The 16,364-nt window shown below is 38.2% G+C and overlaps 1 protein-coding gene across 2 annotated transcripts in view; it reads left to right on the forward strand.

Moving 5' to 3' along the window:
* The first annotated feature begins 78 nt into the window (after positions 1–78).
* Positions 79–16,364, forward strand: part of PAFAH1B3 (platelet activating factor acetylhydrolase 1b catalytic subunit 3) — a 45,858-nt gene continuing 29,572 nt past the window's right edge. The window contains exon 1 of one of the 2 annotated variants that reach the window (XM_053689989.1): positions 79–272. The gene's annotated coding sequence lies outside the window, so the exon portion shown is untranslated. The remainder of the gene's footprint in view (positions 273–16,364) is intronic. The other variant, XM_053689990.1, reaches the window with a different exon arrangement.

Below are 16,364 nucleotides of genomic sequence, written 5' to 3' on the forward strand. Positions count from 1 at the left end.
ATGAGCCCCCTCTATCAGAAAAAAATGGTTGGATCCGTCTGGAAATCCTTTCTAGCGCCAACCAAATTAGAAAGCAGGAGAAAGAATCGTATCCGGGCTTACAGTCCTGGCGTCCAGACGGGTCTATTGAATATAAAGTGGAGGGGGTGACAACGTCTGAGTTTGCTTAGAGGAGGTAGCTAGATGCTCGAATTTCCCCCTTTTGTTAGTCATGAATGGTATAGGCAGTAAGGGAGGATTCCAGCATTGGAGACACAGGTAAAGAAGGAAAGGTTAGTACTGTGCACGGTATATTAAATACATAATATTGGGTTCTCTAGGGGGTTACCCGTTCGATTGACTATGTATTTAATGTTATAGTTTTTTGTAAAATGCGTTGAATTTAATATTTGTGCGTTCGGTTTTTGTATAACGTTATACATTTAACAGGGCACTATTTTAGTGTGATAAAAAAAAAGCAACTTTGTGATGTGTAATGTATTTTACGGTAAATTTATAATTTTAGCTTTCTCAGTTCTAAATTTAAAGGGCCATTAAACTATAAATAAAAAGTCTACCATGTATATCTTAGAGCATTATTTAAATATGTTACAAATATTTTTATTCACGTGACATAAAGCTGATTATATTGATTTTGAAAGTTATGATTGTGAACAGCTTATGCCAAGATATAGGTCATTCATTGGCTGTTAAAGGCAAATCCCATAGTTTATTTTGTGGTAAGTGGCATGTCTCAAGCGTATAAAAGGGCCACAAAAAACTCCTTGCCACAAGACTTTTTAAAAAATGTTTATTAAACCTTTTCAAATTAAATTCCATTCCTTATTTGCTGTGTGTATAATCATTGTGATGGGTTATTAAAGGGACATTACACTCTAAATGTAATTCCCATAAAATGTTCTGTTATGCATAGCCTTATTGTTTTATTAAAGGGGTAGTTTAGCGTCCCAAATTCAAAAGGTACCTCAGCCTGCAGTGGGGGGGCGCGACCATGGATAGGTTCCCAGCGGCGGTTGCGGTGCCCAGGAACGAGATTGGAACAGAGTGATCAACTCCACATTTACCTAAACATGTTATATTTTTACAGTGGGAATTACTTCAGAAACCTACACATTACCGTGGGAATTACTTCAGTAAGGTTCCCAGTGGCGGGTGCGGCACCCGGGACAGGTATTGGAACAGATCGTTCTTTTCCAATATCGTTCCTGGCCGCCACAACGCTCTGTACCAATATCGTTCCCAGGCACCCTAACCGCCGCTGGGAACCTATCCATGGTCCCCCCCCACGGCGGGATGTGGTACCTTTCAAATTTGGGACAGGACGCTAAACTACACCTTTACCCACTTTAATTATTCATTTCATTATTGCTATAATGTAACTTACCCTTGAAATAATAGTTTTCCCTCCTTCCCTAAAGAAGCTGGAGTGTATTTTGTGGAATACAGCACCCGGCCTTCTTATATGCTGCACAGTGATTGGTTGATGTGTGCAGGAGCTCATTTATATCTATGATTAATTATCTACAGAAGCTAAAATAAACAACATTCAATAAGCTTTTCAAGGCATATGTCCTGGGACTTAAAACCAGTGCTCACTTCTGTAATAAAATAATTGCTTTGAAAGCTTGTAAAACACACGTTTTGTATATAGATCTTTTACAATGCAGAGAAAAAGTTCTGATGCATAAGTAAAAAAAAGTTATCATCCTGTTAAGCACATAGTTAAAAATATGTTCTGGTGCACTACAACGTATTCATGATTCACATATACGCAAGTAAGCAAGAAGTTAACTATAGTGGTTCTTGCTAATATAATATGAAGTTTTCTATTTAGCAGTGATATCAAAAAGAGAAATATAATCTTGTGCTGAAATTGACATAGGTGAAATGCGTTGACAAATAATGCTATCAAAAGTGATTTAATTTCAAAAGGGAGTAAATTTCCATTATCAAAGTATGCAAAGTTTCTAAAGCACCAGCAACTACTGAGCAATGGGAAAGAGTTCATTGTACACGTATATGAGTCTGTGATTGGCTGATGGCTGTAACCTGGTACAGTGGGCTGGCAAAATGTAGTAAAATTTTAAATTTGTCAGAAATAATCCACTGCGCATTTAAAATGCAGAGTAAGTGCTATTGCATTGTATTTTTATTATGCACTTGTTGGTTATGCATTTCTACTCTATATAATGGTAGACATACGCTTTTTAATTTTGGGGGTTATATCAATGTGGCATAAAAATCATATCCATGCATGGTCCCAAATTGATTTAACCAGTTAACAATTGTCATTGTATCTCTACATTCCATATAAAGTAATCCATAGAAGGGAAGGCAGCAATAAAAAAACAAACAAAAAAACACTTTATTATGAAATATTAAAAACAGAGTATAGAATCCATAGTGTAAAATTCAACAAACAGGGGCACAGGTGCCACCTTTTTATGCTGATTTGGGGTTTGTATCAATCTGGCATTAAAATTGCTATCCGTTCCTGGTCACAAATTAACTGGATAGTTACTGAGCGTGTGGGAAAATGATTGACATTATGCCAGTGTGAACACCCTATCCTCATGTGGGAACATGTTTTGAGTTAGTTTTAAAAAAAAAAAAAATCATGGAAAAATTGGTATAAAAAGTATTCTGTACTGGATTGGGGAACGTTTGTTGAAGTTTCTCATTGCACTGTATAAAGTCTTTTATTTTGCAAAGACCCTTGAAAACAGTTAGGATTTCCTTTTGAATTTGAAAATTATTTGTCACTCCTCATAAAACCATTCAAAGAGATCTAACTGATTTGAATAAACCACACAATGGTAACACATGTTGTGTCAAATAGTAACTTCCTGCAGTTGTCATGTAATTTCTCTAGTAGTTGGGTGGCCACTTGGCAACAACATCCAACATTTAACACTTTGAGATGACGATATAAAATGATAAACCATATATGTATAAAAAAAAGTCTGCAATATACTTTCATTATTTATTTTGCCCCCTTTCCTGTAATTCCATTCTGAAATTCTGAGCATTTTAGTTCCTATTAGAAATTGAAGTGTAGAACACTTTTGAATTCCACACAGCCATTGGCTGCACACTCTAGTGACATATTTATAACTGTCCCTAATTGGCCACAGCAGAGCAGGTAACCTAAGTTACAACATAGCAGCTCCCATTGTTTTATAGACACTAAAACTTTACACTTATTTTGTCAATATTTAAACAGCTAATGAAACTTTAAAAAAATACATTTAGCATTTGTTTAGTGTTTAATATCCCTTTTAATATTTAGCGGTTTTGTCTTATTTAGTGTTCGTAAATATTGACATATCACATCATTCAGTTAATAATACTGTTAGGTGACAATTAAAGGACCAATAAATACAACAAAATTTCATAATGCATAATAAGTAGACAATGCAAAAGAACTTAGGGACCGAACGGCCCCTGATTCCGCGCAAATCTTCAGGCCTGCCGGAAACAAAAGTTAAAGGGCCACTGTAAGTAAATATTTTCTATGCCTGTTACTAACTAACTACCCCAAATACGCTTTTTATCAATAGCATTTCATTAACATATCTGTACCGTATATCAGAAATCTTGTCTGCAAATTTAATTGTTTTCCAAGCCCACTCCGTGGGTATCCTTTGCTCTGTACCAATCCGTTTACAATACCTAGGTTTCAAAATGGCGCTTGAAACACAAAGTTATTGGTTTAAGTATTTTGAACATGCAGTGCTGAAAATAGTGGGCAGGATAACGTGACATCATCGGCGAATAAAAGATATAACTTTTAGAACGTTATGAAACTTCGTTTTGGAGAAAATAAAGGTCAGTAGGTTTTAATTAATGTTTATTAACTTTAATATGTTAGTTGTTTAGCTTAAAAATTATAACAGAAAGTAATCCTTTAAGAAGCAGCGGTCTTATGACCGCTTCTCCTTAACTGGTCCACCTGCTCTGAGCAGTGGACAGCAATCAACCCGATCAAATACGATTGGGTTGATTAACACCCCCTGATAGCGGCTGATTGGCCGCAAATCTTCAGGGGGTGGCATTGCACAAGCAGTTCACAAGAACTGCTTGTGCAATGATAAATGCAGACAGTGTATGCTGTCTGCATTCATCAATGTCTGTCGGTCGGACAGACAGATGATAAATTGGCCCCTTACTCTGAGGTGGGTAGTTATAAAGCCGTCTACTTTTCTGCCTTCGCCGGCCCAATACGCCCGCCTAAGCTCGCCTACCTTCGCCGCCACGGGGCGATGAGCAGCGGACTGTGAGAGTTATTCCTCATCTTATCTCGCTGCTCTTCGGTTTTTTTACAGCTTTATTGCTAGCCTGTCACTAAGCACTCACACTAAACTACACTGTTCTACCCCCTATACCGGCGCCCCCGGAGCCTCCAGCAACTCAATAAAGTTACTAACCCCTAAACCGCCGCTCCTAGACCCTGCCGCAACTCTTATAAATGTATTAACCCCTAAACCGCCGCTCCTAGACCCTGCCGCAACTCTGATAAATGTATTAACCCCTAAACCGCCGCTCCCGGACACCGCTGCCACCTACAGTATACCTAGTAACCCCTATCCTGCCCCCCCTATACCGTCGCCCTCTATAATAAAATTATTAACCCCTATCCTGCTAATCCCGCACCTCGCCGCAACTAAATTAATAGTTTAACCCCTAAACCGCTGCTCCCTGAACCCGCCGCAACCTATATTAAACCTATTAACCCCTATCCTGCCGCCCCTACACCATCGTCACCTATAATAAATTTATTAACCCCTATCCTGCCCCCCACTACGCCGCCGCCACTGTAATAAAATTATTAACCCCTAAACCTAAGTCTAACCCTAACGCCCCCCTAACTTAAATATGAATTAAATAAATCTAAATAATATTTCTATTATTAACTAAATTAATCCTATTTAAAACTAAATACTTACCTTTAAAATAAACCCTAGTATAGCTACAATATAAATAATAATTATATTGTAGCTATCTTAGGATTTATTTTTATTTTACAGGCAACTTTCAATTTATTTTAACTAGGTACAATAGCTATTAAATAGTTATTAACTATTTTTAATAGCTTACCTAGCTAAAATAAACTGAAATTTACCTGTAAAATAAATCCTAACCTAAGTTATAATTACACCTAACACTACACTATACTTTAATAAATTATTCCTATTTATAACTAAATACTTACCTGTAAAATAAACCCTAATATAGCTACAATATAAATAATAATTATATTGTAGCTATCTTAGGATTTATATTTATTTTACAGGTAACTTTGTATTTATTTTAGCTAGTTAGAATAGTTATTAAATAGTTATTAACTATTTAATAACTACCTAGCTAAAAGAAATACAAAATTACCTGTAAAATAAATCCTAACCTAAGTTACAATTAAACCTAATACTACACTATCATTAAATTAATTAAATTACCTACAAATAACTACAATTAAATACAATTACATAAACTAACTAAAGTACAAAAAATAAAAAAAGCTAAGTTACAAAAAATAAAAAAATAAGTTACAATCATTTTAAAAATATTACAACAATTTTAAGCTACTTACACCTAATCTAAGCCCCCTAATAAAATAACAAACCCCCCCAAAATAAAAAAATGCCCTACCCTATTCTAAATTAAATAAAGTTCAAAGCTCTTTTACCTTACCAGCCCTTAAAAGGGCCATTTGTGGGGGCATGCCCCAAAAAGTTCAGCTCTTTTGCCTGTAAAAGAAAAATACAACCCCCCCCCCCAACATTAAAACCCACCACCCACATACCCCTAATTTAACCCAAACCCCCCTTACAAAAACCTAACACTAATCCCCTGAAGATCATCCTACCTTGAGTCGTCTTCACTCAGCCGAGCAGCGATGGAACCGAAGTGGACATCTGGAGCGGAAGAAGTTAATCCTCCAAGCGGCGCTGAAGAAATCTTCCATCCGATGAAGTCATCATCCAGGCGGCGCTGAAGAAGTCTTCTATCCGGGCGATGTCATCTTCCAAGCCGGGTCTTGAATCTTCCTCCCGCCGACACGGAACATCCTTCTTCACCGACGGACTACGACGAATGAAGGCTCCTTTAAGGGACGTCATCCAAGATGGCGTCCCCTCAATTCCGATTGGCTGATAGGATTCTATCAGCCAATCGGAATTAAGGTAGGAAAAATCTGATTGGCTGATAGAATCAGCCAATCAGATTGAGCTTGCATTCTATTGGCTGTTCCGATCAGCCAATAGAATGCGAGCTCAATCTGATTGGCTGATTCCATCAGCCAATCAGATTTTTCCTACCTTAATTCCGATTGGCTGATAGAATCCTATCAGCCAATCGGAATTGAGGGGATGCCATCTTGGATGACGTCCCTTAAAGGAGCCTTCATTCGTCGTAGTCCGTCGGTGAAGAAGGATGTTCCGCGTCGGCGGGAGGAAGATTCAAGACCCGGCTTGGAAGATGACATCGCCCGGATAGAAGACCTCTTCAGCGCCTCTTGGAAGATGACATCGCCCGGATCGAAGACTTCTTCAGCGCCGCCTGGATGATGACTTCATCGGATGGAAGATTTCTTCAGCGCCGCTTGGAGGATTAACTTCTTCCGCTCCGGATGTCCACTTCGGTTCCATCGCTGCTCGGCTGAGTGAAGACGACTCAAGGTAGGATGATCTTCAGGGGATTAGTGTTAGGTTTTTGTAAGAGGGGTTTGGGTTAGATTAGGGGTATGTGGGTGGTGGGTTTTAATGTTGGGGGGGGTTGTATTTTTCTTTTACAGGCAAAAGAGCTGAACTTTTTGGGGCATGCCCCCACAAATGGCCCTTTTAAGGGCTGGTAAGGTAAAAGAGCTTTGAACTTTATTTAATTTAGAATAGGGTAGGGCATTTTTTTATTTTGGGGGGGTTTGTTATTTTATTAGGGGGCTTAGATTAGGTGTAAGTAGCTTAAAAATGTTGTAATATTTTTAAAATGATTGTAACTTATTTTTTTATTTTTTTAACTTAGCTTTTTTTATTTTTTGTACTTTAGATAGTTTATGTAATTGTATTTAATTGTAGTTATTTGTAGGTAGTTTATTTAATTAATTTAATGATAGTGTAGTATTAGGTTTAATTGTAACTTAGGTTAGGATTTATTTTACAGGTAATTTTGTATTTCTTTTAGCTAGGTAGTTATTAAATAGTTAATAACTATTTAATAACTATTCTAACTAGCTAAAATAAATACAAAGTTACCTGTAAAATAAATATAAATCCTAAGATAGCTACAATATAATTATTATTTATATTGTAGCTATATTAGGGTTTATTTTAAAGGTAAGTATTTAGTTTTAAATAGGATTAATTTAGTTAATAATAGAAATATTATTTAGATTTATTTAATTAATATTTAAGTTAGGGGGGCGTTAGGGTTAGTGTTAGACTTAGGTTTAGGGGTTAATAATTTTATTACAGTGGCGGCGGCGTAGTGGGGGGCAGGATAGGGGTTAATAAATTTATTATAGGTGGCGACGGTGTAGGGGGGGGGCAGATTAGGGCTTAATAAGTTTAATATAGGTTGCAGCGGTTTAGGGGTTAATACATTTATTATAGTTGCAGTGGGCTCCGGGAGCGGAGGTTTAGGGGTTAATATGTATAGAGTAGCTTGCGGTGGGCTCCGGGAGCGGCGGTTTAGGGGGTAATAACTTTATTTAGTTGCGGCGGTGTAGGGGGGCAGATTAGTGGTGTTTAGACTCGGGGTACATGTTAGGGTGTTAGGTGCAGACAGCTCCCATAGAAATCAATGGGATGTCTGTCAGCAGCGAACTTGTACTTTCGCTATGGTCAGACTCCCATTGATTCCTATGGGATCCGCCGCCTCCAGGGGTGGCGGTTTGAAAACCAGGTACGCTGGGCCGGAAAAGTGCCGAGCGTACCTGCTAGTCATTTGATAACTAGCAAAAGTAGTGATATTGTGCTGCACTTGTGTGCGGAACATCTGGAGTGACGTAAGAATCTATCTGTGTCGGACTGAGTCCGGCGGATCAAACTTTACGTCACAAAATTCTACTTTTGCCGGTCTCGAGCCTTTGATAACTAAGGCGAATCAGCCTCACCACAAATACGCTGCGGAATTCCAGCGTATTTGAGGTTGACGGCTTGATGACTACCCCGCTGAATCTCAAATGAGTAGTACATAAAAAAAATAATTTGACAAATTTAAAAGTAAGTTCCATTATCCTTCCCCTTGCATCATGTGACAGCCATCACCCAATCACAAAATTCATAAACATATTGTGCACACAATGGAAGTGAATTTGAAAATTAAAGTTGTGTGCTCTACCTGAATTATGAAATATTAATTTTGACTTTAGTGTTCCTTTTAAACATTTGTGATTCAGAATGTAAAACTGAAAAACTAAAATTGTATTTAACTTCTATTATCAAATTTATATTTTCTCTTGATATCCTTTGTTAAACCTAAGCTCTTTTGACTAGAGCTAATTCTTTTCTAATTCGGTTAAAGGGACAGTCTCTACTCCAAAATTGTTATTCTTTAAAAATATAGATAAGCCCTTTTATTACCCATTCCCCAGTTTTGCATAACCAACACAGTTATAATAATACACATTTTACCTCTGTAATTACCTTGTATCTATGCCTCTGCAAACTGCCCCCTTATTTCAGTTCTCTTGACAGACTTGCATTTTAGCTTATCGGTGCTCACTCTTAGGAGCTTCACGTGCGTGAGCTCAATGTTATCTATATGAAACACATGAACTAACACCCTCTAGTGGTGAAAACTGTCAAAATGTTTTCAGATTAGAGGCGGCCTTCAAGGTCTAAGAAATTAGCATATGAACCTCCTAGGTTTAGCTTTCAACTAAGAATACCAAGAGAACAAAGCAAAATTGGTGATAAGTCAATTGGAAAGTTGTTTAAAAATACATGCCCTATTTAAATCATGAAAGTTTTCTTGGACTTGACTTTCCCTTTAATATACTTTTTTTTTTTTTTTTTTTTTTAACCTCTGATTACCTTGTATCTAAGCCTCTGCACACTGCTCCCTTGTTTCAGTGCTATTTACAGGCTTGTATTGTCACCAATTAGTGCTGATTCAGGAATAACTTCACAGGAGTGAGCAAAATGTTATCTACAAGGCACACATGAACTAGCATTGCCTAGCTGTGAAAGGCTATATAAATGCACTCAGCTAAGAGACGACCTTTATTGGCTTAGAAACAGGCAGAAATTTAGAGGTTTAAAGGTTACACAGTATGTTAATATAATAATGTTGGTTGTGCAAAGCCGGGGAATGGGTAGTAAAGGCGTTATCTATCTTTTAAACAATAACAATTTTGGTGTTCATCATTTTGGAGTAGACTGTCCCTTTTTAAGGAGTGTGCACATGACTCGTGCTGTCGGTATAGAACATTGCTGTGAACACGTCTGACATATAGAGTGTAGCTGTCAGAGCATGCAGCTTTGCTGTTTTCTTCTAGTATTACTGAAATGTTACTTTCATTTTCTTCAGTTGATTGACAAACACAATATTTTCTTTGTTTTGTGCTTTGTAGGCTTCTGGCTAATATGACTTTTCCTGCTGGAAAATAAGCAGGGGAGATTGTGATGAACCGGCAAAGAGGTTATCTTACTATAGGAAAAAAAACATTTTTGGTATTCTCTGATTGCTACAGGCAAAACAAAAAAAAGTGAAAATGTATGTTTGTTAAAGGAACATCAAAGTCAAAATTGAATTTTCATGATTCAGATAGAGGCCACCGTTTATTAATGTCCCTGCCGAACATGTCCTCATACCATTGTGTATCCCACTTCACTGCCATCTTTAGTGTGATCAATAAAGCGAGAGAAACTATAATCAACCTAGAACCTTCCCAAAAGTCAATGTTGATGTCTTTACTGTGAATATACTGCTCGTGACTAGCCCACTTAATCACGTGCATAGACTCGCGTGTTCTACAGACACATCCCTCCATAGGGAATTGTAAGGCTTGTGCAGTCCGCTCCATGGGAGAAATTAATCGTCCTCAGCTGTTTTCAAACAATCACAACCTGCTGCCGGGTAGCCAACTGACAGCGTTTCTAGACCTGTAAGTAGCAACCGCTCTGTCTGCGTGTCCGCACAGGGTAGTGTGTGTAAAAGTAGCAAGCACAGACTGGTTAAAGGACCAGTAAATACAGAAGATTTACTTGAATTTAAACCATATGGGATTCTAAATCTCAATCTGAATGTCCAGAACATTTTTTTGTTTAGCCAACGATTGGTCTTCACCCCTTTTAGGCAACAAAACCTCTATGGCACACCATTTAAAGGGACACTAAACCCAAATGTTTTCTTTCATGATTCAGATAGTGCATGTAATTTTAAGCAACTTTCTAATTTACTCCTATTATCATGTTTTCTTTGTTCTCTTGCTATCTTTATTTAAAAAGCCAGAATGTGATGCATAGGAGCCAGCCCATTTTTGTTTGAGAACCTGGGTTATGCTTGCTTATTGGTGGGTAAATGTAAACCTCCAATAAGCAAGTGCTATCCACGGTGCTGAACCTAAAATGGGCTGGCTGCTAAGATTTACATTCCTGCTTTTAAAATAAAGATAGCAAGAGAACGAAGACAAATTGATAATAGGAGTAAATTATAAAGTTGCTTAAAATTTGATGCTCTATATGAATCCTGAAAGAAAAAAAATTGGGTTCAGTGTCCCTTTAAACGTATCCAAGTTGCCATTATGTTGCCTAACAAAATGCTGTACCAAAGGGGTGGCATACTTGCTAGTGTTAATTGTAGAGAAATGTTCCCTTATGTTTGGCCGTCGTTTAAACCTATATTGAACTTGAAACTCCTCATTAGTGACTGTTGATCTGAAAGAACTGGTCATTTGGACATGGTTACAAGGCTTACATCTGCTTTTCCTCCTTGATCTGTCCGCAGCTTTTGACACTGTTGACCACGCTCTATTGCTCCAAACCCTCCAATCCTTCGGCATATGTGACATAGCCCTCTCCCTACCTGTCAAACCGTACCTTTAGTGTAGCCTTCTCTGGGGCCTCCTCTGCCCCGTCACCACTTTCTGTCGGAGTACCGCAAGGCTCTGTCCTCGGTCCCCTTCTCTTCTCAATCTACACATCCTCACTAGGTTCCCTAATAAAGTCCCACGGTTTACAATATCATTTGTATGCCGATGATACCCAAATCTACTTCTCTGCACCAGACCTTTCTCCTTCCTTGCTAACCCGTGTCACTAACTGTCATTCTCACATCTCCAACTGGATGTCCTCTCACTACCTCAAGCTAAATCTCTCCAAAACTGAGCTCCTTATTTTCCCCCCTTCTTCTAAACTCTCCACCCCCAATCTCTCTCTAACTGTCAACAACTCCATCATTACCCCTACCCCGCATGCCAGATGTCTCAGGGTCACATTTGACTCAGATCTTTCTTTCACTCCTCACATTCAGTCATTGGCTAAAGCCTGCCGCTTCCACCTTAAAAACATCTCTAAAATTAGACACTTCCTTACACAAGACACAACTAAGATTTTAATCCATTCTCTCCCCCCTCGATTACTGCAACTCTGTCCTCTCTGGTCTCCCCACCTACTGCCTAGCTCCTTTACAATCCATAATGAATGCCTCTGCCAGACTCATCTTCCTTACACGTCGCTCTTCATCTGCTGCACCTCTCTGCCAATCTCGTCACTGGCTTCCTCTTGCCTCTAGGATCAAACACAAAATTCTCATTCTGACATACAAAGCCCTCAACTGCACTGCTCCCCCCTATATCTCAGACCTTGTCTCCAGATACGCTCCCTCCCGTCCCCTTCGCTCTGCTCACGACCTCCTACTCTCCTCCTCTCTTGTTACTTCATCACACTCCCGTTTACAGGACTTCTCCAGACTGGCTCCCATCTTGTGGAACTCTCTGCCTCGCTCCACAAGACTCTCTTCTAGTTTTAAAAGCTTCAAGTGCTCCCTAAAGACTCTACTGTTCAGGGATGCATACAACCTAGCTAACCTTTCTTTATACCAGTTCCTCTCCTCCATTGCTATCCCCTGAACCCCCTTAGCATGTAAGCCTAAGAGTCCAGCTGTTTGTTGATCACCTTCTCAAGAGCTGACTACAACAGTGCAACTCTTGGCAGGGCCCTCTACCCATTTGATCCCTATAATTGTTTTGTTGTACTCCACCTTTTTTAATAGCGCTGCGGAATCTGTTTGCGCTCTACAAATAACCAATAATAATAATATTGTTATGCCCACATCTGAACATTCCCATTAGTATCAACCATGCACCTATAGGTCTTTCATTTTGCTTTAGTTGTGAATGCCCCCTATGATTTGACTTTTTTTTTTTTTTTTTTTTACTCTTGACAAGTATCCTGCCTCAAATCTTGCCCTTTTTATGCCACTTTGAGAACAGCCTCAATCTTTAAAGGGATATGTGAAACCCAAATTTTTTATTTCACGATTCAGATAGAGCATGCAACTTTCTAATTTACTTATATTGATTTTTTCTTAGTTCTCTTGGTATCTTTATTTGAAAAAAAGCAGGAATGTAAGCATAGGAGCTGGACCATTTTTGGTTCAGAACCCAGGGTTGCACTTGGTGATTGGTTGCTACATTTAACCACCAATCAGCAAGCACTAGCCAGGTGCTGAACCAACAATTTGGGTTTCATATCCCTTCAAGTTTGGCTTCCAACAGGTCAGCCTAAAATCTTTCAATTGTGTTCAGTTCCGTCTGAGGCGTAAAAAATGGTCCCTTAATCACAGCATAAGGGACATGCCTGTGGTGACAGCTTGCAAGAGTGAATTGCCTGATATTGTCTTAGGGTACACCTTAGAAGTTATCTTTCCATTATTTTCTTCCCTAAGTGTTAGATTTGAAAAATGTATCTTGAATTTTTTACTGCACGCGTTGGGTGGGTGATCATGAGCCCTCAGGATTAAGTAGGTCGGTGATTTTCACACACTCTGGAACGTTCATTTTTTCTCGTGCTTCGACTTTTCAGGTTAATGCACGCCTGGTCAGCGTACGCATGCTCTCTGGTACGCACACTGGTTTGGTGCTCTAATCTCTCTTATAACAGTTGAGTTTTCATGCGCGTCTTCCTATTTAGCTGAGCGTTATCCAGGCTTCGGATCTGGAGATTACTTGTACCCTTCGTTATTTTTCAGTTCGGCTTAGCACACTTCAAGCTTGTAAGTTTTTTGTTTTTTTTGTTTGTTTTTCATATACGTATATAATTTCTTTAGGAGGTTTTTTTCCATTCCTCAAAAGTTTAAGGGGTTATATTTTATGCTATTGTAGTTTAATGCTATAATAGAGCTTTCTGATTCTGTTCCTAAATCTACCTTAGAAGCTGAGTCCCCTGAACACCTTTCTTCCAGTATTAAAGGGAGATGCCACCCACATTTTTTCTTTTATGATTTTGAAAGAGAATGCAATGTTAAACATCTTTCTAATTTACTTATATTATCTAATTTGTTTTATTCTCTTGATATTCTTTGCTGAAAAGCATATCTAGATATGCTCACTAGCTGCTGATTGGTTGCTGCACATAGAAGCATCATGTGATTGGCTCACCATGTACATTGCTTTTTCTTCAAATAAGGATATTTAAAAAATGAAGCAAAATAAATTATGGAAGTAAATTATAATGTTGTTTAAATTTCTATTCTCTATCTGAATCATGAAAGAACGATTTTGGGTTTAGTGGCCCTTTAAGTGTGTTTATTCTATAAAGGCTGATGTTTCTCCTCTAGCCTATTTATGTGGCTCATGTTTAATTATGTGAGTGCATTCAGATCATCCTAATGATGCTTCTATGGGAATTACTGCTCCTTCTGGTTGTTCTTTACAGGGGATCCTAACAGATTTTGATCTAGTTGAGCAAAATCTCATCAAATCTGCAGTTTCTGAAGTGTTGGCAGCTCTCCCGCCTTCAGTGTAAAAGGAGGGCAGTTCAGAATTTACTTTCTACTACTGCTATGTCTCCTGAGGCCAAGAATGGAGAGGGGAAAGTTTCCTCTAATGACGTGGAAACCTCCTATAATGTTGAACCTGATGTTTTGTTTTTAAAGTTGAACATATCAGTTTTGAGGATAAGCTTTCTAATCGTTTAGATTTAGTTTTTGAAACTGTTACTTAAACCCCTTAGGTTTCTCCTATTCCAGATGCTGCCCCTGAAATATTTTTTAGGGAATGGTCTAAGCCAGGTAATTATTTTAATCCTTCTACAAGGTTAAGAAGTTATATACTTTACCTGCCTATAATGTTGAACTGTGGGAAACTGTTCCTAAGGTACATGGAGCCATTTCCACTCTGGCTAAGCATACTGCTATCCCTTTTGAAAGACAGCACTTGTATCAAGGGCCCTTTGGATAGAAAGTTAGAATGTCTCAGCAGAAATGGCCTTTCTGCAAGCAGGGTATTTGTTTATGCCTGCTATCTCTATTGCTGACTTAGCTGCTGCTTTTACTTACTGTTTGACTAGTCTTTCAGTACAGTGTTCTAATGATTCTGCCAGTATAGATCTTTTGGGTTTAATCAAGAGTGCTTATTATTTTATTTGTGATACTATATTTGATATTATTAATGTCAAAAGCATGTCCTTGGTAGTCCTTTCTAGAAGAGCATTATGACTTAAAGGGACAGTCTACTCCAGAATTTTTATTGTATAAGAATATATATAGTCCCTTTTATTACCCATTCAACAGTTTTGCATAACCAACACAGTTATATTAGTATTACCTTGTATCTAAGGCTTTGCAGACTGCCCCATTATTTTGACAGACTTGATTTTAGCCAAGCACTGCTGACTCCATGGGAGTGAGTACAATGGTATCTATATGGCACACATTAAAGGGACAGTCTACACTAAAATTGGTATTGCTTAAAAAAAGATAGCTAATGCCTTTACTACCCATGCCCCAGCTTTGCACAACCTACATTGTTAGATTAATATACTGTACTTTATAACATTTGGAGGGACATGAAACCCAAATTTATTTCATGATTTAGAAAGAGCATGCAATTTTAAACTGCTTTCTTATTTACTTCTATCTTTTTTTTTTTTTTTTTTTTTTCATTACATAAAGAAAAAAAATGACAAACATTTCTCCATACAGGAGAAAACAATACTAACATAAGCACAAAACATACAAACAGGTCAAAAGAAAAGTTGTCTTATATAGAATAGAATAACATTTCCCGGACAAACTAGGTCATAATAATAAAAAAAAACATCCTATCTCTTTCCCCCCTCCCTCCAACCTCCAAATCAATTGATGAAACACGACTAGACCCCCCAGTCTAGACAGCTTATTTCCTTCTAAGGAGGAGATGAGGGGATAAGAAAAGAAAAGGATGGAGGAAAAGGGGGAGAGGGAAGAAAAAAAAAAGGGAGGTATGTTTCTCTCCCTCACCTCTCCCACACCCTACTTCCCCCGTTTCCATCTCTAATTTAGTTTGATATTAATAATTTGTTCTATATAATATACAAAATCATTACCCTGGGAACACACAAAGGCCTTCCAAATCCTACAAATTTTTTCCCCTGAGGACCCCCCTAGTTTTAATTCGTAAGCAGCTTTAATTGTTGCATCTAGTAGCAATTTCCTTGCTTCTGAAATGGAAGGTATTCTATAAGAGATCCAGTGTTTAAAAAAAAAGTGTTCTAATAATTATTATTACTGCTAATATAAAGTTGACATCTCTGTCCCAGGAGACATGGGACCTCAAAAAAAGGACAGATTCTCTTGTTAACTGAATTTTCTTTTTTACTATATTGGAAAGAAAGTGTTCCATCTTCATCCAAAACTGGTTTAGTTTTGGGCATCCCCATAGTAGATGATTCAGGTCTGGATTCTGAGAGGGATAGCAGGAAGGCCTCCGGCAGGGCAGAGCGATCCCTCCCATACCGACAAATTACCTGTAGAATTTTCCTTACATCCAACTCTGTCACTCTACCAGTAATGAACCCTGCCTGGTCCTGATGCACAATCGCTGGTAACAGAGGTTTCAGCCTTTCAGCCAAAAGCTTCATCAGTATTTTATAATCAAGGCCAAGCAGCGAAATAGGTCTATATGAAGTCATATCTGCTGGATTTTTGTTAGCCTTTGGAATTAAGATTATATTAGCCCTTTTGAAGCTTTCAGAGATCTTGTTTTTTGTTCCAAAATATGTATTATAAAGGTCAGTCAATACTGGGCCTATCTCTGTATGCAAGATTTGGTAAAATTCAACCGGCAGACAGTCTGGGCCAGGAGCTTTCCCTCTAGCTATTGAATTAATAATTCTTTGAATTTCATTCTCTGTTATTGGTTGATTCAAAGCTTCGCAATCTTC

The sequence above is a fragment of the Bombina bombina genome, chromosome 8 (assembly GCF_027579735.1).
Source record: "Bombina bombina isolate aBomBom1 chromosome 8, aBomBom1.pri, whole genome shotgun sequence".
In the NCBI taxonomy this organism is placed as follows: domain Eukaryota; kingdom Metazoa; phylum Chordata; class Amphibia; order Anura; family Bombinatoridae; genus Bombina; species Bombina bombina.